Source organism: Phyllobates terribilis, unplaced genomic scaffold (genome assembly GCF_046119375.1).
Source record: "Phyllobates terribilis strain yellow unplaced genomic scaffold, ASM4611937v1 Scaffold_9__5_contigs__length_417890890, whole genome shotgun sequence".
In the NCBI taxonomy this organism is placed as follows: domain Eukaryota; kingdom Metazoa; phylum Chordata; class Amphibia; order Anura; family Dendrobatidae; genus Phyllobates; species Phyllobates terribilis.
Window position 1 is genome coordinate 309,591,679 of NW_027362769.1, and position 26,445 is coordinate 309,618,123.

Genomic DNA, 26,445 nt, shown 5'->3' on the forward strand with positions numbered 1-26,445 from the left:
TAATTCATGGTTTATTGGAGGATGATCAAGACCGGCGGCTGCAATTTAGTGAGATTATGCTTAATGAAATTTAGGAAAATCCAGTAATTTTAGATAACATTATGTGGAGTGATGAAGCTTCTTTCCAATTATCCGGCCATATTAACAGACATAATTGTATTTACTGGTATAATGAGAACATGCATTTAACATTAGAGCAACAACTAAATGAGCCTGGTGTCAATGTTTGGGGTGGCATTTCAAGTTTTGGTGTTTTAGGACCAATATTTTTTGATGGAACAGTTACAGAAGATAAGTATCTCGAAATTCTAATGAATCAAGTTGTTCCCCAGTTACAGCAACAGCCTAATTCAAATGACATTTATTTCCAACGAGATGGGGCCCCTCCACATTATTCAAGAGTAGTCCGCGAGTATCTTGATGAAACATTTCCTAATAAATGGATTGGCCGAAGAGGCCCACTTGATTGGCCGGCACGTTCACCAGACTTGACCCCAATGGATTTTTTCTTTTGGGGAGTACTCAAGGACAAAGTTTATAGACGAAAACCAAAAAGGTCAGTGATTTGAAAAATTACGTAAGAGATGCATTTCAAGAAATTAATACCCAATGAGACTTGTGCAAAAAAAACTTTGTTGAAGCGTAAGAGGCAGACTTCAAAGCTGTGCAAATTGTAATGGAAAACAGTTTGAGCACCTGCGTTGATAAAATTTAAGGGCTTTTGTATTATTGTTCAGAATAAAATGTAATTGTCAATGTTATGCTTGTGTTAGAAAATATAATTTTATATATAAATCAAAATAAGTGTTATTATTTTCTGGCCACCTACTTTTGGACCACCCTGTATAGCTTTACACTAGCAGAAAGCCTGTTACATCCTGCTCATTTAACCTCTGGCTGCCATGACAACTACCAGATCCCCGTGATCACGTTACTTGGGTACCAGAGGGGTGAGAAAGGGAACCCAGTCCCTTTCATAATCTTCTAAATGCCACAGCACACAGGGATATCATCTGAGCCAATCAGGTCCCGATGATGTGATCGGTGCAGAGCTAGTGTTCTGCACCGGAATTCCAGTGCTTGCAGGTATGTGGGGGTCCCGATCACTGCAAGACTGCCAATATAATCAATCGTCGGCGCTGCACAAAGCCCAGCAACTGCCGACATTTATTCACTGTTGGAGGTTGCAAAGCGGTTAAGGGCATAAAAATGCAAAGTTTGAAATTGCTAAATCATAAAGAACAACGTGTCACAAAAAACAAACAAACTATCTCAGAAGCACTGGGATATGTTGAAGCATTCCAGAGTTATAACCTCATAAAATGAAACTGGTCAGAATTGAAAAAATTGGCCTGGTCAGGAAAGTGAAAAGAGGCTGCAGGAATTTAAGGGTTAAAACGTAACTATTGCTATAATTTTAATTTCACAAATCAATAGTACATATGAAAATAAAATTTTTTAGAATATATCTCAGAGAAATCTGCTAGTTTCTGAGACTGAATTGATTAGTCATCAAAATTCTCAATTCTGGGGTAAAATCTGTATTTAGTAAAGATAGATTTTACCATTACTGAGATAGGAGATTAGAGCTGCTACTCATAAGATTCTATTTACAGGGGAGGGGCTCTGCTTATAGCTCCTCCCTCCATCTGTCTACATAGAGTCTCCCATCTCAGCAATAAGAAAGTGTGTCTTCACTGAATATAGATTTTATCTCAGAATTGAGAATTTTGATATTGAATTGGGAATTTTGACAATGAATGGTCATATTTGGAAGAGAAAGAAGCATATGTCTCTTTATTACACATAAATTCATTTATAGACAGACATCCATGGTTTGATCTCTTTGCGTGGATTGGATGTGTTGTTACCGACATCTGGTGAGAATTTCATATCAATAGCACCTTTAGCATATATTTACTTAGACAACTGGCAGCATGTTCAATACTAATTCCACCTGCTGTAGCTTCTTCAAGAAATAAAGAATCATGATATACAATTTGTATGTAAGACAATACTCATAATATATCCATTAAGGATGCTAAATAATAAATTTTATTGTACAAATACTATTAACCCTGAAGAAGATACATGCAAAATGTGCAGTGGACAGACAACAAGAGGATGTGGTACTTATGAATTTACCTTCATTTATTTAGCTTACTGATCCCTTTAGTATACAGAAATGGCCAAAAGTGTTGGCACCAGTAGTGTAGCTACTGAGGGAGCAGAGGGTATGGTCACCCTGGGCCACGTCGATATAGTTAAGCCCCGTGGTATGGAAGGGAGATACAATCTCCCTGCTCTACCGCTTTGTTCTGTAGACCGCATGTCGCTTTAAATCTGTGGTCTACAGAATGGCCGAGGCGCCGAAACATACACATAATGTCTAAGTCCCTACTTGGAAACGTCATCGCGCTGAGCCGGGACTCTAACGTACTGTCTACATACACTGTCAGGAGGGCAACATTACACTGATTAAAATGATAACTTGGTTGATGAAATCCATCCAGTGGTTCTTGTGTAATCTTTACTTTATTTGGAGATAATGATATGCTTGTGCTTCGCAGCGGCCTGTGAGGTAGGCTCTATCTGGTGCTCTGCTTACATATTCACCTGTGTGCTCTTATTAAAGCTCACTGATCGTTCACTGACCTACCTCCTATTTTACCTAGCCCCACACGACTAGATGCATTATGTAAAATAAGAGGCAGGTCAGTGAAGACACAGTGAGCTGTCATAAGAGAATACAGGTGAATATGTAGGCAGAGCACCAGATACAGCCCTGCCCACAGGCCACCCCGAAGTATGAGATTATTATTTCCAAACTGAAAGTAAAGATTACATAAGAACCACGGGATGGATTACAACAACCAAGGTATCATTTTAATCAGTGTAATGGCGCCAACCTGACAGTGTATGTAGTTTACGGAGCACAATCCTGCTGACAGGTGCACTTTAAGAAGGCAATCTTTATTATCTATTTATCACCTTGTCAGTTTGTGTTGGTCCTTCCTTGAAGCAATTTTCAAATACTGGGTTAAAGCATTTAGTTGATACTTCTATCAGCCGATCAATTGGGGAGACTCCCGGCCAGAGAAGGAGATAGATATTATTAGTATGAAATAACTCCTAATGGACAAATGTCTCACAGGAATTTAGCAGTGATCTCTTTCTAGTAATGAATCTATCCTTCAGGATCGATCTCATTCATTCGGACTTTTGATATTATATAAGCAGTACATAAGGTTAGTAATATCGGTAATTTGATCAAATAACTGGCGTCACCTGTTTTGTGGCTCACTCGGATTACAGTATCACAAAGCACTCAGTAATTGGTGTGGCCATGGACCAACACCTCATTGATTAGTATGGACTAACTCTCAAACGTTGCTAATAAAAATGATCAGCTGCCTCCCCAACTAGTTTGGTCATCAATGGCTTGATAAGAAGATTGAGGCTACAATGAAAAGTGGGCGTGACCCCAAGGTTTATAAAACATATGTTAGTGATACTATAAACAGAGTGAGCCACAAAATAGGGGAAGCCAGTTGTGATCTGATCCCTAACGAAGCGATAGCGAAACACGCGTTGAACTGATCTGAGCAGATCTGTGGTGTGTTTATACTTGTGGTATGTTATTAGCCAGCTCATGATTTATGACTATTTCTTTGACTTGCCATTATCTTTGCATGCATTCTTAGGTATATTTATTCAGCTTTTAGCCTACACTATTCCATCTATATGATGTGGCTATTTATTTTCATGAGCTGGAACTACCATCATCATTGTATACACTCTTAGTCATATTATCTTGGTTTATAGCATATACTGCTCTATTTTGTGGTCATATTTTCCACTTGGATTAAATTATATATTCATATTTACAGAATGACCACCTTATGATTGTATATTTTAGTATTTTTTCTGGCTACATATTGTATTTTACCTATTTTTACTGGTGCTTCGCACATTGTACTTTTTTGGCATTTCATACTATTATTAGGATTTATTGTATTTAATTGATTATATTGGTATTCATCATGTATTCTCAATAGTCTTATATTTATTTATATTGCAATTTATATATTTTTTTAGGTATTATACCCCCTTGTCTATATGACATGTAGTACCAGTATTTATTCATTGCATGCTGGCCTATTCTTTGTTACCATAGACACACCCAGATCTCTTTTTATATTTCGTGTTTTTATCGTGTTGTTTTTTTAATTCTTCCTTGTGCAATTTGGTTAAAAACTTAATAAACTTATTTTCTTATAATTAATTTGTCTAGTCTTTGAATACATTTTTTTGGTTTTAATGTTCACTTGGGTATTCATTGGCATCTATTATATTGCTTATACTTTTGGTATTTCTTTTCTGTATAGGTATTCTGTAATCTTAATCAGCCAGACAATTAGATTTGCTAATTTAAGAGAAATACACTAGTATCTTTGTGCTGACTTGTAAAATGTATGTGTGTTTCTGTGGCTGGTCAAGCCGGACTTACTATTATTTGTATAAAACTGAATGTTGACTTCTCTTCATTTGGAAACAATGATGTTTGTTAATTTGCTAATGACATTGTACTAAAAGCCAGCGAGATGTTGATTTTAAAGAGCTCCATCCTATACAAACTATGTAAATTGATTACATTTTCAAACAATGAGACTTGATTGCTGCCCTTTCCCCCAACCTGTGACTGATAACCTTACACAGATATAAATATAAACAGGAATGTCTGTAGTGCTGCAAGCAGAATCAAGGAGATTCAGAAAGATTTTACAAGGAGAATGAGAGACATCCATCAGGACAGTAGATGTATAGCATGGCAGCTCCATCCAAAGAGACAAAGATTTGGATTCTACATGATTCCGGCCTAGGGGTATATGGCTCTAAATGGAAAGATACGGATCTGCTCCACTGACCATCAGAGAGCCCATGGATACATTTGGGGAGACTAGGTTGGGACGATGAAGTCACCTGGCCATATGATTATGTTGTTTGGGGTTGCCTCTTGGGACCCTCCGGTCTCCTGGAACCCATGTAGACATTTGGAGAAGCTCGATTGGGACCCGCTCGTCATGTGGCCCCAGGGAAACTCTCAGAGAGGCCAGCGTGGGACCCTCGGGTCTCCTGGCCTTGTACCTCGATGGACTGCTAGCTTCCTAAGCTTGCCGCTACTTTCTCTCTGTGGGGGCCCACCAGAAGTGGGGTGACACTGGTTGAGGTAGTTAGCCCTGGAAGTCTCAAAGTCACAGCTGTTCTATCCCAGGCGGGCGGAGCGGAAAGGTGACGACTGTGTTATGTTGTACCATCTTGTGTATTAGCTGGGACTGTTCTGTTTATCGTCCGTTTGGTGTTTCAATAAAGTATTGCCACATTGTTTCACCCTCACCCTGTGTAGTCTAAGTAGTACTAAGCCCATGGAAGACCCCAGGTGTTCACACAAGGGTGTGTCAGTTAGCAACAGAAGGTGGAGGTCACTGCTGGGTCCTAGAGGAGACCGATATCTCTACACTAAAAGGATCAAGAAAGTGTCTGCAAAGCCAAGCACAGTGACCTTCTACAGCCAGATCCAGAACGACTGTCTGTCCCACTTGATACACCCGTAACATCAGAAAGAACGTCAGCTGTAAGTTACTTTATATAACTGTATTGTAAACAGTTGAATGTTCTACAGGACTGGTATCTACCACTATACAGTGCTGATCACCATTATTGGCACTCCATTTTTTTCATATACTGTACAATATCTTCAGAAATAAATGGAAATGTACCAAAGTTATATCCTCACGATTTATTAATTAGTGGTCCAAAGAAATACAACAATAAAACATTGTTTTTCAACTTCAATGTTGCAATTTCAAAGAAGAAACAGAACAAATAGTATGTGCAGCAATAAAGGCACCCCTAATTAATACTTGGTTCCACACCCTTTGGCATCGATGACAGCCTCCAAATGTTTCTTGTAGCCATCTATAAGCTTCTTGCACTTCTCAGCTGGAATTTTCTCCCACTCTTCCTTTGCAGTTTGCTCAAGCTCTTGAATGTTTGCAGGGTTCCTTTTCCCAATGGCAGATTTCAGCTCACCTCAAAGATTTTCAATGGGATTGAGGTCAGGACTAGTGTTGAGCATTCCGATACTGAAATATCGGGTATCGGCCGATATTCGCGGTATCAGAGTTCCGATACCGAGTTCCGATACTTTTAGAATATCGAATACCGGAATCTGAAGTTCCCATAATGCCTGCGCTCTGCAGTGTCTCTGAAGGATGACAAGCTGGATGGCAGCGCTCAGCCGCGATCCAGCCTGTCATCAGAATGCCATCCCAGCGTGGGAGAATTCTCCTGATTGTTTAAAAGCCGGTGGGTGGTAAAAAGCCGCCGGCTTTTAAACAATCACACAGCCCCATACTGCTTCCCCGCAGCCTCCCATCCCGATCCTCTGCTCCCCTCGCCACCTCCCATCCCGATCGTAAGTTAGGACCGGGCGGGGAGCGCAGCACCAAGGAGCGGGGAGCGAAGGACCCGGGCGGGGAAGCCGGCAGTGAAAAGACTTCACCGCCGGCTTTCCCGTTCTGTGCTGCGCTTTCCCGCCAGTTATTTCAAATGAACAGCTGAGGTATCAGTTGATGCTGATCAGCTGTTCATTTGAAGTAGCCGCGGTGCCCTCAGAGGGTTCATGTGAGTTCATGCTTGACTGTATGAACTCACATGAACTTTCCCACAGCCGCACAGGTCAGCCTCACCTCCCAGACCGGTCATGATTGGTGTGTGTGGGTGTCTGTGCGATGTGTGCGGGTGTGCGCGGTGTCTGTGGGTGTGTGCGTGCAGGCAGACATAGGCCGATGTGACACTACTACTCCCATCGGCCTATGTCTGTCCCCCGTCCACTCGTGCCAGCAGGATCAGCTTAATAGGAGCAGTAGTTCCCATCAGCCTGATCCTGCTATTTAAACTGCCCCATATGTTATTTTGGCCCCCATAGGTTTATATTTTTGCCCCTATACATGTTTTATTTTTTTAGGCCCCCATATTTTTTTTGGGGGGTTGTTGGTCCCCAATAAATTGTAAATACATTTCATTGGTGGCCAGTGGTTACCTAAAATAAATTAGTTTATACATTACCTGTCCCCGCCGATCGCCACCTAAAATAAAGTAAAAAATAAAAAACTACACCTATACTCACCTAGACACCTAATTCCCCGAAGCCATCGATCTCCTGTAATAAAATATAAAATAATAAACCACAACCTTATCCTTACCCCTCCGTAGTAGTCCACGAGTGTCCCACGAAGATCTCCAGTTTAGAGCAGCCACATAGAATGTGACCGCTCTGAACCGCTGCCGCCGCTAGAATGACGGGGCCGTAAAGCAGCCCCGTCATTGCATAAGCGGGTTCGCCGGAGTTCAGGCAGCGCTGCTCCGGTTAGCTGCTTTACGGCCCCGCTGTACCGTGAGAAATTCCCACGGTACAGCAGTGCCGTAAAGGAGGTCCCCGGAGCAGCGCTGCCTGAATGCACTCCGGTGACCACAGTCAGTGGCTCCCGCTGCCGGGAGCGGACGTGTTCCCGGCAGTGTGAGCTTACAGCAGCAATGACAGCTGTCACATCTCCAGATGTGACAGCTGTGCATGGGAGATCAGCACAGGAACGTGGACAGGTAACTATTTTTTTTTAGTAAACTAAGAATTAAATAAAATGTTGTGTTTTATTTCAAATAAATTATTTTTTTTCTGGGTGTAGTGTGTGTTTTTTATTTTTAACACTTTGTAGGTTAGTAATGGGGGTGTCTTATAGACGCCCATCATTACTAACCTGGGCTTGATGTCAGCTGGCATTATAAGCTGACATCAACCCCAGCCCTATTACCCCCTGCCACCGCACCAGGGCAGCGTGGAAGAGCGAGGCTAAGTGCCAGAATTGGCGCATCCTATGGATGTTCAATTTCTGGGGCGGCTGACGGCTGGTGTTTCTAGCCTGGGAGGGGGCCAATATTCATGGCACCCTTCCTGGGCTATTAATATCAGCCCCCAGCTGTCTGCCTAGCCTTTGCTAGCTATTAAAATAGGGGGGACCCCACGTCATTTTTTTTGGGGGGGGTCTCCCATTTTAATAGCTAGTAAAGGCTAGGTATTCAGCTGGGGGCTGATATTAGCAGCATGGGAAGCTCCATGGGTATTACCCCCTTCCCAGGCTTCAAACATCTGCCCCAGCCGTCTGCTTAACCTCCGCTAGAGACTAAAATTATGGGGGATCCCATGCCAATTTTATTTTTAATAAATCCTTTATTTTAACACTAAATGACACTTGAGGGGTTAATAAAGATGCAGTCCCTAAATTATTATTTATTTTTTAATTAATTTTTCCCCAAAATTTTGACGTGGGCTTTGCCATATTTTTGTATGCCAGCCAGGTACAGCATCCAGGAACGGGCTGCCCCCAACTCCCAGCTGCCTATTTGTACCTGGCCGGACACAACAATATAGGGAAGCCCTTTTTTTTAAATTATTTCATGAAATAATTAAAAAAAAATTGACGTGGGGCTTCGCACTATATTTGTGTGCAGCCAGGTACAGCAGGCAGGAACGGGCTGCCCCCAACCACCAGCTGCCTATTTGTACCTGGCCAGACACAACAATATAGGGAAGCCCTTTTTTTAAAATTATTTCATGAAATAATTAAAAAAAAATTGGACGTGGGGCTTCGCCCTGTTTTTGTGTCCAGCCAGGTACAACTAGGCTGCTGGGGGCTGGAATCCGCAGCGCAGGGAGGCCCAAGCTTTCTGGGCCCACCCCCCCGCTGCAAATTGCAGTCCGCAGCCACCCCGGAAAATGGCGCGTTCATAGAAGCGCCATCTTCTGGCGCTGTACCCAACTCATCCAGGGCCCTGGTGCGGTGGCTCACTGGGTAATAAAGGGGTTAGGGCCAGCTTGGCATTATCAGCTGGCCCTAAGCCCGAAATTCATGGGGTCACGCCAATATTAGACATGACCACCATGAATTTCTAGTAAAGTATTTAAAAAAAACACAACACGCAGAAAAAAGTCCTTTAATTGAAATAAACACACAATTCTTTATTGTTCTAAATTAAACCATACTTACCATCACGCCCATTCCAGCTGAAGCCAACGATCTCCTGCAATAAAAGAAAAATAATAAAGCAACCTCATCCTTACCTTTCCATGGTTCCCACGACAGCTTCAGCTCTGCTACATCGAGATGACAGGCTGGACCGCAGCAGAACGCTGCCATCCAGCCTGTCATCCCGCACTGAGAAGCGCAGTCATGCTAGCGCTCCTCAGTGTCTCGCTGTGATGGCATCCAGATGAGCCAAGGTCATGTCCAATGAACTCGGCTCACCTCATGCACGTCACTGACAGCGTGGGAAAATTCTCCTGCACTCAGCGCTTCAGCGTGAGAATTCTCCCACGCTGTCAGTGACGTGCATGAGGTGAGCAGAGTTCATTGGACATGACCTCGGCTCATCTGGATGCCGTCACAGCGAGACACTGAGGAGCGCAAGCATGCCTGCGCTTCTCAGTGTGTGCGGCATGGCAAGCTGGATGGCAGCGTTCTGCTGCGGTCCAGCCTGTCATGTGAATGTAGCAGAGCTGAAGCCGTCGTGGGAACCATGGAAAGGTAAGGATGATGTTGCTTTATTATTTTACTTTTATTGCAGGAGATCGTTGGCTTCAGCTGGAATGGGCGATACGGTAAGTATGGTTTAATTTAGAACAATAAAGATTTGTGTCTTTATTTCAATTAAAGGACTTTATTCTGGGTGTTTGTGGTTTTTTTTAACTTTGACTATGGGGTTAGTAATGGGGGTGTCTTATAGACGCCTCTCCATTACTAACCTGGGCTTGATGTCAGCTGGCATTATAAGCTGACATCAACCCCAGCCCTATTACCCCCTGCCACCGCTACAGGGAAGTGGGAAGAGCGAGGCTAAGTGCCAGAATTGGCGCATCCTATGGATGCGCCATTTCTGGGGCGGCTGACGGCTGGTGTTTCTAGCCTGGGAAGGGGCCAATATTCATGGCACCCTTCCTGGGCTATTAAAATCAGCCCCCAGCTGTCTGCCTAGCCTTTGCTAGCTATTAAATTGGGGGGACCCCACGTCATTTTTTTGGGGGGGGTCCCCCATTTTAATAGCTAGTAAAGGCTAGGTATTCAGCTGGGGGCTGATATTAGTAGCCTGGGAAGCTCCGTGGGTATTACCCCCTTCCCAGGCTTCAAACATCTGCCCCAGCTGTCTGCTTAACCTCCGCTAGAGCCTAAAATTACGGGGAACCCCACGCCAATTTTTTTTTAAATAAATCCTTTATTTTAACACTAAATGACAAGTACAGTAATCAACACTGTCACTGTACTTCATATATATGTGACTGACATGTTTCTATCTATCTAATCTATGTGTGATACTCTATTCTTTCTGTTGTAAATTGTTGGGTACCGCTGCTGAATTGCCGGCCGGCTTTTTTAAAGAGACGGTGCATGAAAACACTATTATTTTTTTTAATAAATCCTTTACACTAAATGACAAGTACAGTAAGCAACGCTGTCACTGTACTTCATATATATGTGACTGACATGTTTCTATCTATCTAATCTATGTGTGAAGCTCTATTCTTTCTGCTGTAAATTGTCGGGTACCGGTGTATGCCGCTGATGAATTGCCGGCTTTTCGCGTAATACATTCTACATTATTCTTAGTTGTTTTACTTCATGTAGAATTAACCTACAAGGAAAGAAAGGGTTTATTTTCATTCCGATATTTGTGTCCCATTGACTTGCATTGGTTTCCGGTATCGGAATCGACGATATCCGATACTTTTTGGATATCGGTCCGATCCAATCCGATACGATATTTCCGGATATCGGAAGGTATCGCTCAACACTAGTCATGACTCATTGCTGGCCATTTTAAAACAGTCCATTTTTTCTTTTTCAACCATTTCTGTGTACTTTTGGATGTGAGCTTTGGGCCATTGTCTTGCTGGAGGACCCATGATCTTCGACTCAAACCAAATTTTCTTACACTGGGTAGGAAATTTTGCTCTAAAATCTCTTGATAATTCTCTGATTTCATGATTCCTGTGATACGATCAAGATCTCCAGTACCAGACGCAGCAAAGCAAGCCCACAGCATTATGGATCCTCCACCATGTTTAACTGATGGTAAGGTGTTCTTTTCCTTATAAGCTTCATTGCGCAGTCAGTAAACAAAAACTGTTGGTTTGCATAGCCAAGATCATGTCGTTGTCTAAAGTATGGCTTACACAGCAGGTCGGTGGTGTCACGTACAAGTGAATCCAAAGCCACTACAAAAGGACTCAGCATTTGGTCAATATGTAGACTCAGGTTCTCCGTAGACTATTGGTCTATCTTTTAGATGGTTGGTGCCCTTATGAATCTTTGATAAACAATAAAATGTTGCCATAACTGAATGACAGGAAATCAGAAACTCCTTCTCGTTATTGTGTATAACCTTTTGTCTGTAGCCCTCATTGACAAGATCCTTTAATTCACTCAGGAAACCCTGAAGTGGATTCTCAGACATTTGCCTGTCACAAATCTCCTCTCTTAGGAGTGATCGGCAAAGTGATCTATAGTTCTCCGTATCCATCACGACCACATCCCCGCCCTTGTCGGACGGTTTCATTGTTACGCTCTAATCCTTTTCTAGCCTACATAGGGAATCCATCTCCCTTTTTCAGACGTTGTGTTGTCCCCTATGTTGCGCTTCTGTTAGCTTCATGATGCCCCTTGTAACTAAGCTCAAAAAGACATCAATGGAACAAAAATCCCCCATGGGGGGTGGCATTTTGGAGCTTTTGTTCTTCAATTTTGTAAACAGGCCATCACCCCGTGTGTAGGGGTCTACCTAACATCCTGTCTACTAATGGGTTGGGTGGTATCCTGCCAGCAATTGTGAAATGTTCACTTGACTAAGTGAATGAGGATTACGGTTTTAAATTAAGGAGCATTTCACGAGCCGTCTACATCACGCATTGATACCATAACTGCTTGTGGAGTGATTCACATGTGCATGGTGGACGGTCATCACCTACACTCCTTTTTCACTAGACTGTAGTTTGCACCATGTGCGGTTCTGGTACGTTTCTGCGTCCGAGCAGTGAATGTGGGTAGCTCAGGATACTTTGGTAATCACGTGTATCAGCATGCAATAAGGTGCTGTCACCTTACATATATATTTTGGCTCTGTCTTTTGTGTTATTTATATTTTAATAAATTTTCTAATAAACATAAAAATTTTAATTAGTCCAATTACTGCTGAGACATATTGAGTTTCTGGATCTTATCTCCAAAACCAGAATGGGGAGGTACACACTTACACTTTTTTCAAAAAGGTGGGACTTCTCTAGCAGCCTCCTCCCTAAGTGGATAAAAAATAACCCTTATGGACAATACTGGCATATTCGGAAAAATTATACGAAAGATGAGGACTTCTGTAAAGAATCCCTCATTTTGAATAAAAGATTTAGGGAAAAAAGTTATCCAAAAAGAATCCTGAAGGATGTCTATCAGAAAATAAGGAATCTCCAACATATTGACTGAACAAAATAAGGGATGGGGAATGGAAATGAAAACGTTAAATGAATATGCTGGGGACAGTATATATAGATATAACTTTGTGACAACATTTAATAGGTCGCATAGAATAGTCAAGAACCTTTTAAAAAGTATTGGTTAATTTTCGGGAATGATCCAGTCCGGTCGGTGGATATAACCAAAAATGCTAGCATTGTGATCAGAAGGAACAAGAGTTTGAAAAATCTTATTGCCCCGACTAGGGTTAATGATAAGGAAAAACATTCTAGTAATCTCTCAATGAATCCTGAACGCAAGGGCATGTTTAAATGTGGAAACAAGTGTCTATGCTGCACAATGTTGAAGCATGGATGTACAGAGTTTAAATCAAGGGTGACTAGAGAAACATTTGAGATTTACCAACATCTGACCTGTGGTACGTCATTCGCTGTTTACCTGTTGGAATGTGGGTGCGGCCTCTAATATGTGGCATGCACCACACAGCAGGTTCACAGTAGGAACACCAAAAATGGAGTAACCAACCATAGCTGTCGAGGCATTTCCTAATGTATAACAAAAAAAGACCTGATAATTTACGTTTGACCATTCTTGTACATATACCTGAGACCAGTCAGGATCGGATACAGAGGCTGAATAACAGAGAATCCTTCTGGATATATAAGTTTGCATTCAGAGGGTTTGAATATTAGTATTGAGCACACCCATTGAATGAACATCATACAACTTAGCTAGGTTAGGTTCTGATTATTAATAATATTACATTTATGGGCTCTGTTTAGAAACACAAATAAGTCCTGCCAAACAATATTTGATCTAGATCTAGTGCAGCCGCCCAGGGGGATGGGATCTTAGGAGTAATTGATTTGTATTTGCTTAGTATTATCTATTTTTCTTTTTAACAATTCATTTTTAATTTTTAGTGTATATATGATTTGTACTATTGATGCTGTATTGGTTTGTTTCCCATGATTTATAATCAAGTAAATTTTATATATACTCATGATTTTTAAAACCTGTATGCAATTTAGTTATCAACCAATCACGTCAATGCTTGCCCATTTAAAGCACTGTGCGTGGTATACATTTTGTAATCATATGATGAAGGGGACACATCATCCCTGAAACACGTTTGTTGAATAATTCAACTTTTTTTTTTTTTATGTGACCTGGGTGGTTCCTGACTCAGAGCGTGGTGCTCTGATGATTTCCACCGCCCACCCTTTGTTGGTTTTTACTGCATCACGGCTCCTGAGCAAGAGGCCAGGAGCGGGCAGAAGGTGCGGCAGCAATCAAGGACCACCATCTTTTCATCACTTAACAACAGTGTTGTGCCTGGTGTGCACAACTACCAGAGGTGAGTTTTATACCTGTTTCCCCACCACATATGTGTTGTGACATTTTTCATATAGAGCATCCACTCATTTTGCTTATTTTCACATTTTTAATATTAGTAATAGTTATTTTATGAAACATACATAAATGAGTTGCAGTTCACCGTTCAGCCAGAAGAGGTCCTCACAGTACTCAGTAACCCTGTTGTAGCAGGGATTAAAAAGAAACAAATGTAGCAAATGTAACTATCTTGGGAAGTCTTTGGAAGTCTGTTGCTGTTAAACGTCTATCAGCATAGGATTGCTTCTGTCACATAATTCACGCCCAGAGGCTTTTATGCTAATGAAGGCTCCGGTCTGGAGCTGAAAACCGGTTTGTAATTTTGATCCTAAATAAAAAGGTACTTATTTTTATTACTGCATCCTCGCTAACGTCATTGGCAGCATCAACATAACCTTTATATATTTTTTATTTTTCCAAATTCCCTTTGGTGTATCACAGATACTGTAAAGTGCTGCGCCTCACCACCTACACTCCAACTGCTAAAACACCACACTACTAGAAGTAACATGCCATTTTAGGACCACAATCCCCACTTAATTTTTTTAGAAAGTAAGAAAAAGTAGGGAAAGCAAATTAGATTATATCTTTGGTAGAAGCATGAAAATAGCAGTGACGAGGGCACTCCACTGTTGTACGACTATAATTTGCTTCCTTGCAGTCTGAGCTGACAGGTTATTCAGTTGCTATTCAACTATTCGATCCTGGGATCCTTTTCTGAATACCTATGATCCAAGGCAGGGGTCCTCAAACTTTTTAAACAGGGGGCCAGTTCACGGTCCCTCAGACCATTGGAGGGCCAGAATATAGTTTTTTAAAAAAACTATGAACAAATTACTATGCACACTGCACATATCTTATTTTGTAGTAAAAAAAACATTACAGGAATAAATACAATATTTAAAATGAAGAACAAGTAAAGTTAAATCAACCGGTATTTCAATAGGTAGGTAACTGTACCCAATAGGCAGCATAGGTCCTCAATAGGCAGGTAAATGTCCCCAATAGGCAGGTAAATGTCCCCAATAGGCAGCATAGGTCCTCAATAGGCGGGTAAATGTCCCCAATAGGCAGCATAGGTCCTCAATAGGCAGGTAAAGGTCCCCAATAGGCAGGTAAAGGTCCCCAATAGGCAGGTAAATGTCCCCAATAGGCAGCATAGGTCCCCAATAGGCAGCATAGGTCCCCAATAGGCAGGTAAATGTACCCAATAGGCAGGTAAATGTCCCCAATAGGCAGCATAGGTCCCCAATAGGCAGGTAAATATCCCCAATAGGCAGGTAAATGTACCCAATAGGCAGGTAAATGTCCCCAATAGGCAGCATAGGTCCCCAATAGGCAGGTAAATATCCCCAATAGGCAGGTAAATGTTCCCAATAGGCAGGTAAATGTCCCCAATAGGCAGCATAGGTCCCCAATAGGCAGGTAAATATCCCCAATAGGCAGCATAGGTCCCCAATAGGCAGGTAAATATCCCCAATAGGCAAGTAAATGTCCCCAATAGGCAGCATAGGTCCTCAATAGGCAGGTAAATGTCCCCAATAGGCAAGTAAATGTCCCCAATAGACAGCATAGGTCCTCAATAGGCAGGTAAATGTCCCCAATAGGCAGCATAGGTCCTCAATAGGCAGGTAAATGTCCCCAATAGGCAGCATAGGTCCTTAATAGGCAGGTAAATGTCCCCAATAGGCAGGTAAATGTCCCCAATAGGCAGCACAGGTCCCCAATAGGGAGGTAAATATCCCCAATAGGCAGCATAGGTCCCCAATAGGCAGGTAAATATCCCCAATAGGCAAGTAAATGTCCCCAATAGGCAGGTAAATGTCCCCAGTAGGCAGCATAGGTCCTCAATAGGCAGGCTGTTTCCCCCTTATAATGCCCTATGCAGGATTTCCCTTTCTCCCACCATATAATGCCCCGTACAAGATATCACTCCCCTGTATTTATAATGCCCCATTCAGGATGTCACCCCACCCATATAATGACACATGCAGGATATCACTCCCCTGTCTTTATAATGCCCCATTCAGGATGTCACCCCCCCCCCCCATAGAATGCCCCATTCAGGATGTCACCCCCCCCCCATATAATGACACATGCAGGATATCACTCCCCTGTCTTTATAATGCCCCATGCAGCACTTCACCCCCCCCATATAATGCCCCATGCTGGATGTCACCCCCCCATATAATGCCTCATGCAGCATGTCACCCCCCCATATAATGCCCCATTCAGGATGTCACCCCCCCCCCCCCATATAATGACCCATGCAGGATATCACTCCCCTGTCTTTATAATGCACCATTCAGGATGTCACCCACCCCATATAATGCCCCATGCTGGATGTCACCCCCCATATAATGCCCCATGCTGCATGTCACCTCCCCATATAATGCCCCATGCAGGATGTCACCCCCCCCATATAATGCCCCATGCTGGATGTCACCCCCCATATAATGCCCCATGCAGGATGTCACCCCCCCATATAATGCCCCATGCAGGATGTCACCCCCCCATATAATGCCCCATGCTGGATGTCACCCCCCCATATAATGCCCCATGCAGGATGTCACCCCCCATATAATGCCCCATGCAGGATGTCACCCCCCCATATAATGCCCCATGCAGGATGTCACCCCCCCCATATAATGCCCCATGCAGGATGTCACCCCCCCATATAATGCCCCACGCAGCATGTCACCCTCCCATATAATGCCCCATTCAGGATGTCACCCCCCCCCCATATAATGCCCCATTCAGGATGTCACCCCCCCCATATAATGCCCCATTCAGGATGTCACCCCCCCCCATATAATTCCACATGCAGGATGTCACCCCTAATATTATGTCCCATGCCTCCATACATTAAAAAAAAAAATCCAATACTCACCTCTCTCCTTGCCTGCTGCCCGCTGCTCAGGTCCGGACTCCAGCGTCTCCGGCGTTGTCCCTCTCTGCGCTGCCTGTGACGGCTCAGGGGAGGGCGCGGTGTAAAGACGTCACCGCGCCCTCTGACCTGAAACGTCACAGAGCTGCAGCGGAAGACAGCGGATCTGCGAAGGCACGGGGAGAGGTAAGTATCGGGCTGCCGGGGCCCTGAGCAAGCAGGAGGGAGCGGGCGCTGACACCGCTCTCCTCTGCTCACAGCCCGGCGGGCCGGATAGAAGTCCTCCGCGGGCCGCATGTGGCCCGCGGGCCGTAGTTTGAGGACCCCTGATCCAAGGATACTGGCAATCGGTTTTACTGTTGTGGTCACACAACTGGAATAGGTGAGCAATTCCCAGGTTTTTCTTTCCCTTGTGTCATCGGATAACACCCTATTTGAACTATCAGCAACATCTTGCTCAATATTCAATGGCTCCATCAGGTTTGTGTCCAAACCCTGTTACTCAGGTTTTCAGATAGAAGCTTTTCATGGAGTCTCAAACAGAGGTTAAACATAATTTGAACAGTCTAAATCTAACATTTCTCCAAACAAACTTAAACAAGCACTCCTCTAATCAAAGTTTTTATGCTCTGAATATATTGCAGTCATATTATATTATTTATATAGTGCCATTGATTCCATGGTGCTGTACATAAGTAAGGGTTACATACCAAATACAGACATTACTTACAGTAAACAAAACTAACAACGATAGACTGATACAGAGGGAAGAGGACTTATTTACTTTCTACAGGAACGGGGAAGGAGACAGTAGGTTGGGGGGTTGCAGTAGCTCCAGTGTTGTTGAGGTGGCAGCAAGAAGGGTCATGGCAGGCTGTAAGCTTGTTTGAAGAGATGGGTTTTCAGGTTCCGTCTGAAGGATCCAAATGTGGAGGCTAATCGGATGTGTTGAGGCACAGAATTACATAGGATGGGAGATATTCAGGAGAAATCTTGGAGGCGATTGGGTGAGGAACAAGGAATAAATGTGGAGGAGATAAGGAGGACCAGAGATTACGTAAGGGAATATATCGGGAGATTAGTTCAGAAATGCACAGAGGGGAAACGATATGAATGGCTTTGTAGGTCAGTGTTAGTAGTTTGAACTGGATATGCTGGGCAATTGGGAGCCAGTAAAGGGATTTGCAAAGGGGGATAGCAGAGGCGTGGCGAGGCTTGAGATGAACCAGTTGCGCAGCAGAGTTGAGGATGGACTGGAGAGGTGTGAGAGTGTTAGCAGGTAGGCCACAGAGGAGGATGTTGCAGTAGTTGAGGTGGGAGATGATGAGGGCATGGACAAGCAGTTTAGTAGATTGAGGGTTGAGGAAAGGATGGATTCTGGAAATATTTTTGAACTGGAGGCGACAGTAGGTGGTGAGAGCTTGGATGTGGGGTTTGAAGGACAGGGCAGAGTCAAGGGTTACCGGCAGATTGACGGTACTGGGGAAAGTGTGGTGTCATTTAATGTTATAGAAAGATCAGGTGGGGGAAAGATGAGGAGTTCAGTTTTGTCCATATTGAGCTTGAGAAAGCGAGAGGAGAAGGAGGATATGGCTGATAGACATGCTGGAATACTGACAGCAGAGAGGTGACATCTGGGCCAGAGAGGTAGATCTGGGTGTCATCAGCGTACAGATGGTATTGAAAGTCATAGGATTTTATAAGCTGTCCCAGGCCAAGGGTATAGATGGAGAGGAGTAGGGGTCCTAGGACCGAGACTTGAAGGACTCCAACAAAGAGGGGGCGGGATGAGGAGGTAGCATGGGAGACGCTAAATGTGCCGTTACATAGTAACATAGTTTTTAAGGTTGAAGGAAGACTAAGTCCATCTAGATAAACCCATAGCCTAACATGTTGATCCAGACGAAGGCAAAAAAAAAACCATGTGGCAAACACTAACCACCACATTTGGGGAAAAAAATTCCTTCCCGACTCCATACGACAATCAGACTAGTTCCCTGGATCAACGCCCTATCAAGGAATCTAGTATTTATAACCTGTAATGTTATACTTTTCAAGAAAGGCATCCATGCCCTTCTTAAATTTTAACAGTGAATCACTCATTACAACATCATGTGGCAGAGAGTTCCATAGTCTCACTGCTCTTACAGTAAAGAATCCCCGTCTGTAATTATGTTTAAACCTTCTTTCCTCCAGATGTAGAGGATGCCCCCTTGTCCCCGTCTCAGGCCTGAGAGTAAAAAGATCAGTAGAAAGGTCTTTGTACTGTCCCCTCATATACTTGTACATAGTAATAAGATCACCCCTAAAGCCTTCTTTTTTCCACAGTAAATAACCCCAAGTGCAATAAACTGTCTTGGTATTGCAGACCCCCCAGTCCACTAATAACCTTGGTCGCTCTTCTCTGCACCCGCTCTAGTTCAGCTATGTCTTTCTTATACACCGGAGACCAGAACTGTACACAGTATTCTAAGTGTGGTCGCACTAATGACTTGTATAGAGGTAAAATTATGTTCTCCTCATGAGCATCTATGCCTCTTTTAATAAATCCCATTATTTTATTTGCCTTTGCAGCAGCTGCCTGACACTGGCCACTAAACATGAGCTTGTCGTTCACCAATACACCCAGGTCTTTTTCAGTTAAAGTGTTGCCCAGTGTTTTACAATTAAGCATATAATTAATTTAAAGAGTTTTTTTTTCCCCCTTTTCCAGCAATGCACCCTTCACCTCAATGCACTTCCAAAGGACTGGATGCCCAACCAGCTGCCCCTTATAAACCCTTAATTATGACCCCTTCCCCTTAATTAACCCCTTGTGAGTAAAGCTACACCTCAGGATTTTAGTGCAATGTAGTTAACCCTTAAATACACAGGTAGTAAACTAAGAAACTAAAACTGTAGTGAGAAAATAGGTTTTAAAAAGCCCAAATGTGCGGTTAGAAAGGTATGAGGAGATCCAAGATAGAGCAAGGTCTTTGATGACAAAGGAAGAGAGGATTATATAGCACTGTGTACTTACAATTGCTCATTTTGCCTTTCTACCCAGCTAATTATTCTCTTTTCTCTGCTCTATGTGGGGACAGGAAGTCTCTTGTCTCTGCATTTATCATCCCCCTCTTCAACTAATGACCTAGCTACCCTCCCCCCTGCCTGTGACTTTTGAAGTGACTTATGACTCATACAGGGAAAATGTGCTACCTTTTTCTACATAGAGCTTACAAGGATACAGCTAGTAAGTTTTTCATTATGTGATGCCACAGACCTAATGGAAAAGAGAATAATTAGCTTAGTAGAAATGCAAAATGAGCAATAATAAGTACACAGTGTTACAAAATACAATGATTGCAAAATATTAAGAGGATAAAAATTTTGAAAGGAGGAGTGCTTCTTTAAGGACACGTCACCAATAACACCACACAACAATGATTTTGCTACTGAGAGGAGAACATGTCAATTATACTAAATTGAACAAGCATATTCCAAATATTAACCCTGAATTTGCCTGACAAGTGTAGATTTTAAGTTAAACATGCAAAGCCTATTCACTTATAATATTAATGCATTATATAATGGAAATATTTTAAAGGAAATGTCCGGACCTGTCCAGACGCGCTAAGACAGGTCTATCAGCTGATGTCAGCAGTAAGTATTTAAAACAATCTTGCATTCAATGAAGTGATCTTTTATAGTGCTATCAGTTTTGAAACTTAAGATGGATAGAAGCAAATGTGTTAACAATCCGGACAATTTCAGCTAAATATGTGGCAAATACACTATGTATGATCAGCGCAAAAATCAGACAAGACGAGTGCATCTAGCTTACAATATTACTTTGACTGTCAAATTGGGTATCCTGACTCTGAGCCTGCTCTTAAACCAGTACTACACGATGTAGAGAACACAACAGGAACGGCAACTAAAACTGACGGTTCTGATCCTGATGAATTTATTGATTGGCATGATGTTTTTCCTGACCCTGTACAAGAGGAGGGTCAGCCGCACTTGCTGAGTCAATCAGATTTAGATGATCTGGTAAGAGATCTGTCATTCACTAAAGAAAAGAAAATACCCAAAAGTGACACCATTCTAAAAACTGCATCCCTCAAGGTGCTCAAAACCACATTCAAGAAGTTTTTGGAATGTGGAAGAAAAAAATGAACATTTAACTTTTTTCACAAAAATGTTAATTTAGAACCACATTTTTTTTATTTTTGCAAGGGTAACAGGAGAAAATGGACCCCAAAATTAGTTGTGCAATTTTTCCTGGGCACGCCAGGGCTCGGAAGGGAAGGAGCGCCATTTGACTTTTTGAATGTTAAATTTGCTGGAATAAGTAGCGGACGCCAGGTTGCGTTTGAAGAGCCACTGATATGCCTAAACTTTGGAAACCCCCCACAAGTGACACTATTTTGGAAACTAGACCCCTCAGGGAACTTATCTAGATGTGTGGTGAGCACCTTGAATCCCCAAGGTGCTTCACAGAAGTTTATAACATGGAGCAGTGAAAATAAAAAAATCAAACTTTTTCCACAAAAATTATGTTTTAGCCCCAATTTTTTTATTTTCACAAGGGTAAGAGGAGAAAATGGACCCTTAAATCTTTTGTGCAATTTCTCCTGAGTACGCCGATACCCCATATGTGGGGAAAATATACTGTTTGGGCTCACGGCAGGGTTCATAAGGGAAGGAGCACTGTGTGACTTTTTGAATGCAAAATTGGCTGGAATGGAGAGCGGACGCTATTTCGCGTTTGGAGAGCCCCTGATGCGCCTAAATAGTGGAAACCCCCACAAGTGACCCCATTTTGGAAACTAGACCCCTCAAGGACTTTATCAAGGTGTATTGTAGCATCGGCGTCTCTGCCCCCTGACAGGCAGAGACGCCGTGCTCCGGGCCCAGCTTCCCGAGTACTGTGCTTATGGCGCGCGCTCCCTTCCTCTTGAAGGGGCCGAGCGCCGTCCTAAGGAGTCCCCGGCCAATGGCTGGAGGACCTCTCATATAAAAGGCACCTCCTCCAAAATGAAGGTGCCCGTGCAAGGTTGTATCTCTGTGTTCTAAACTCTGCTTCAGCCCTCAGGTCCCGCTGCTAGTCTGATTACCAGTCCAGTCCGCCAGCCAAGTACACTCTCCAGCCCGACAGTCTGCCTACGGTCCTAGCCCGGCAGTCTGTCTATGGGCCAGGCCTGCCGGCCTACCCGGAGAACGTATCAGTTACCTGCCGTGCCTACCAGCCAGCCTACCGGGAGGCTCCTGCCAGTTACCCGTGGTGTCTGCCAGTCCGTCTTCCCGGATCACCCGTCAGCCTGCCTGCCGTGCTCATCTGCTGTACCGGTCAGTCTCCGCCTTCTGATCAGAGGGAGTCACATTTACGCCCCTCTGGTCCCTCCTTGCACCGCAGCACAGAGGTTCCACCACCCGGATCCGTAACAGTTTGCACGGGCCATGGAACCCAGTGGCCCCCAGGCTCCTTCGCTTGCTGACCTGTACCAGGAGGTTTCTCGTCAGAGATCCCAACAGGAAACCATCCTGACCTACCTGCGGTCTGTCAACTCTCACCTGGACACGCTGCCCGTCCCACGAGTGTGCGCCTCGAGCCGAGAGACACTAGCTCCGGCGGCGCCTCTGCCTACCAGTGCCACGGCATTCAGCTCAGGACCCTGGCTCTCTGCGCTTCCTCGTTTTGGGGGTGACCCCGTCTTATGTTGGGGTTTTCTAAACCAGTGCACGCTGCACTTTGAACTACTGGCACAAGGTGGCATTCATCATGACTCACCTCACCGGGGAAGCATTGGCATGGCTAAACCCTCTATGGGAAATAGGGGATCCCCTGGTGTCCGATCTTCCGGCTTTCCTTACTGCCTTCCGGAAGGTCTTCGATGAGCCCGGACGAAGGACTTCTACTGCCTCCTCACTGCTCCGACTCCGAAAAGGGAGTCTCATCGTGGGCCAGTATGCCATACAGTTCCGTACTCTCACTTCTGAGCTTGCCTGGAACGACGAGGCCCTGGTGTCCACCTTCTGGGAGGGTCATTCCGGACGGATCAAGGACGAGCTAGCCGGCCGGGACATTCCTACCACCCTGGATGACCTGGTGTCACTAGCTACCCGTATTGACATCCGTTTCCTGGAAAGAGCTAAGGAGACTACCCGGGAGAGAAGATTTCCTCATCTTGCTCCTGTTTTCCAGAAACCTGCATCCCAACCAGCAACTCCCCGGGCATGCTCGCCCAAACCCATGCAGATCGACCAGACCAAGATGGTCAAGTCTCGCCAAGAAATACACCGTGCCGAGGGGAGCCATTTCTACTGTGGTAGTAAGGAGCATCTGATCCGTACCTGCCCGGAGAAGCCGGGAAACTCCAGTGTCTAGGACCACTCGGAGAGGTCGTCCTAGGCAACAGTAAATCCTATCCGCTCTTGACTCTATCCGTTTCTATTTGCTGTGGAGAGAACCGCTACTTTGAAACCGCCCACCTGGAATCCGGAGCTGCCGGGAATCTCATTTCTCAGTCCCTTGTAGAGAAGTATCAGATTCCCACCAAACCTCTGGCTGAACCATTGGCAGTCGCTTCCGTGGATGGAAGACTCCTTCCGGTGACCATCTTGCTCGTCACAGAGTCTGTAACCCTTCAGGTGGGAATATTGCACTCGGACAGGATCTCCTTCCATGTGCTATCCGGATTCTCTCACTCCCTATTGCTAGGTCTACCTTGGCTACAGAGACATGAACCAGTTCTGAATTGGCGATTCGGTGAGGTGCTCCGTTGGGGGCAGGATTACCACGAGACCTGCCTGGTTCCGGTTCGCCCGGTTCGACCGCCGTCTACTCCGGCTAATTTACCTAGTCTACCGGCACCTTACTGGTCCTATGCAGATGTCTTCGACAAGAAGGAGGCAGAGACACTGCCACCCCATAGGCCATATGATTGCCCTATCGACCTGGTACCCGGTGCCACTCCTCCCCGTGGGCGTATCAACCACTTGTCGCTGGCCGAAACCCGGGCCATGTCGGAGTACATCGAAGAAAATGTGGCTAGGGGATTCATCCAGAAATCTACCTTCCCAGCTGGAGCTGGATTCTTCTTCGTAAAAAAGAAAGACGGCTCACTACGCCCCTGTATCGATTATAGGGGACTTAACCAAATTACTAAAAAATATAAATACCCCCCTGCCACTCATCTCAGAGCTGTTCGACAGCCTTAAAGGCGCGAAAATCTTCTCCAAGCTCGATCTTCGTGGGGCGTATAACTTGGTCCGGATCCGCCAAGGAGCCAAGTGGAAGACGGCATTCAATACTCGGGACGGCCACTATGAATACCGTGTGATGCCATCCAGTCTCTGTAATGCTCCAGCCGTCTTCCAAGAACTAGTTAATGACATCTTCCGTGACCTCTTATATTCATGCGTGGTGGTGTACCAGGACGACATCTTAGTCTTCTCTCCGGATCTACCCACACACCGTATAGATGTTCGTTAGGTCCTTCTTAGGCTCAGGCAGAATCACCTATACGCAGAATTTGAGAAATGCCTCTTCGAGCAGACCTCTCTTCCGCTCCTGGGCTATATTATCTCTAAGACTGGTCTACGGATGGACCCCGAGAAAGTCTCTGCCATCTTAAAGTGGCCCCGACCGGAGGGGTTGAAGGCGATTCAGCGATTCCTGGGCTTCACTAACTATTACCGCCTCTTCATCCCGCATTTCTCTTCCCGGACTGCACCCATCTCTGCGCTCACCCGTAAGGGTGCTAATCCTAACGAATGGACGTCCGAAGCGGAGGAGGCCTTCCTCTCCTTAAAACAAGCCTTCTCTTCTGCCCGGGTGCTGCACCGTCCGGATTGCAACAAACAGTTCTTTCTGGAGGTTGATGCTTCTTCTTCCAGAGCCGGAGGGGTGCTCACCCAGAAATCTCCGTCCGGGAGAATGGTAACCTGCGGCTTCATCTCCAAGCTCTTCTCCTCGTCCAAGCGCAACTATTCTATAGGAGACCGAGTACTGCTAGCCATCAAATTGGCGCTGAAGGAGTGGCGTTACATGCTAGAGGGGGCTCTGCACCCGGTGGTCATCTATACTGACCACAAAAACCTGGCATATCTACAAAATGCCCAAAGACTCAATCCACATCAGGCCCGGTGGTCTTTGTTCTTCGCCCGTTTCAACTTTATCGTTCATTACCGCCCTGCGGACAAGAACGTTAAATCCGACGCTTTGTCCCGATCCTTCCCGTCTTCCGATCAAGAGAAGGAGCCTATGCAGGTCATCGATCCCTCCAAAGTGATGAATGTGGCTCCCTTGGACCTGTCTCGTCTCCCACCCGGCAAGACGTTTGAAGCTGTTCCGGATCGTAAGAAGGTTCTTCACTGGGGTCATTCATCTAACTTAGCCAGCCATGATGGCCAACGGAGGACCTTCCTGCTCATTACCCGGCATTACTGGTGGCCTTCCCTGCGCAAGGATGTTGTAGACCTCGTCAAGGACTGTTCATCCTGTGCCTGCAACAAGGTTCCCAGACATCTTCCAGCCGGCCGTCTCCTGCCTCTTCCCGTATGTGCTGCCCCGTGGCAACACATTGCTATGGACTTTATTACTGATCTCCCTGTTTCTGCTGGTTGTACTGTCATTTGGGTGGTCGCTGACAGCTTTTCTAACAGCTTTTCTAAAATGGCCCACTTTATCCCTCTGCCTGGTCTCCCGTTTGCATCTGTGCTGGCTAAGAACTTCATCCATCACATCTTTAGTCTCCACGGCCTACCCCTCCACATTGTGTATGATCGAGGGGTCCAGTTCACTTCGCGCTTCTGGAGAGCTACGCGTGTAAGCTGCTGGATGTCTCTCTGGATTTCTCCTCTGCTTATCATCCTCAGTCCAATGACCAAGTGGAACGTATCAACCAGATCCTTACCAGCTTCCTCCGGCACTTTGTCAACGCTCACCATACCGATTGGGTAGAGCTCCTATCATGGGTCAAGTTCTCCTATAATAACCATGAGAGCGAATCTTCTTCCAAGTCTCCGTTCTTTGTGGTCTACGGTCAACATCCCCGGGTTCCGTTTCCCGTCTCCGCTTCAGTGGACAATCCTGCTGCGGAGTCTCTGGTCAGCGAATTTTCCACCATTTGGACATGCTGATAAGAGATGTCTGGATCCGCCTCAATTCCGTCCAGGAGACAAGGTTTGGCTCTCCTCCAAACATGTTCGTCTAAAAATACCCTCCTATAAGTTGGGTCCACGGTTCATCGGTCCATTTGAAGTCCTCAAGCAAATCAATCCAGTGGCCTACAAGTTAAAACTCCCGGCCAACTTACGGATTCCCAACTCCTTCCACGTATCTCTCCTCAAACCAGTTGTTCTTAATTCTTTTTCTGACGATCCAGGTACTTTCCCAGCTCCGGTCTACACTGAGGACGTCTATGAGGTAGAGAACATACTGGCCACCAAGAGGATAAGAGGAAAATCCTTTTTTCTGGTGGATTGGAAGGGGTTTGACCCAGAGGAGAGAACTTGGGAACCCAGGGAGAACCATCCACGCCCCGCTTCTTCTTGAAAAAAATTTTTCGGACCTAAAGAAAAGGGGGCGTAAAGGGGGGG

General features: G+C 44.7%; 1 protein-coding gene and 1 long non-coding RNA gene across 3 annotated transcripts in view; one reads left to right on the top strand and one right to left on the bottom strand.

Moving 5' to 3' along the window:
- STAT1 (signal transducer and activator of transcription 1) overlaps positions 1-26,445 on the bottom strand; it is a 1,113,083-nt gene that overhangs the window by 719,983 nt on the left and 366,655 nt on the right. The window lies entirely within an intron of this gene.
- The window catches only part of LOC141162154 (uncharacterized), an 80,966-nt gene continuing 68,195 nt past the window's right edge, over positions 13,675-26,445 (top strand). Inside the window, exon 1 of the long non-coding RNA XR_012250745.1 lies at positions 13,675-13,935. This is a non-coding gene — a long non-coding RNA (uncharacterized lncRNA). The remainder of the gene's footprint in view (positions 13,936-26,445) is intronic.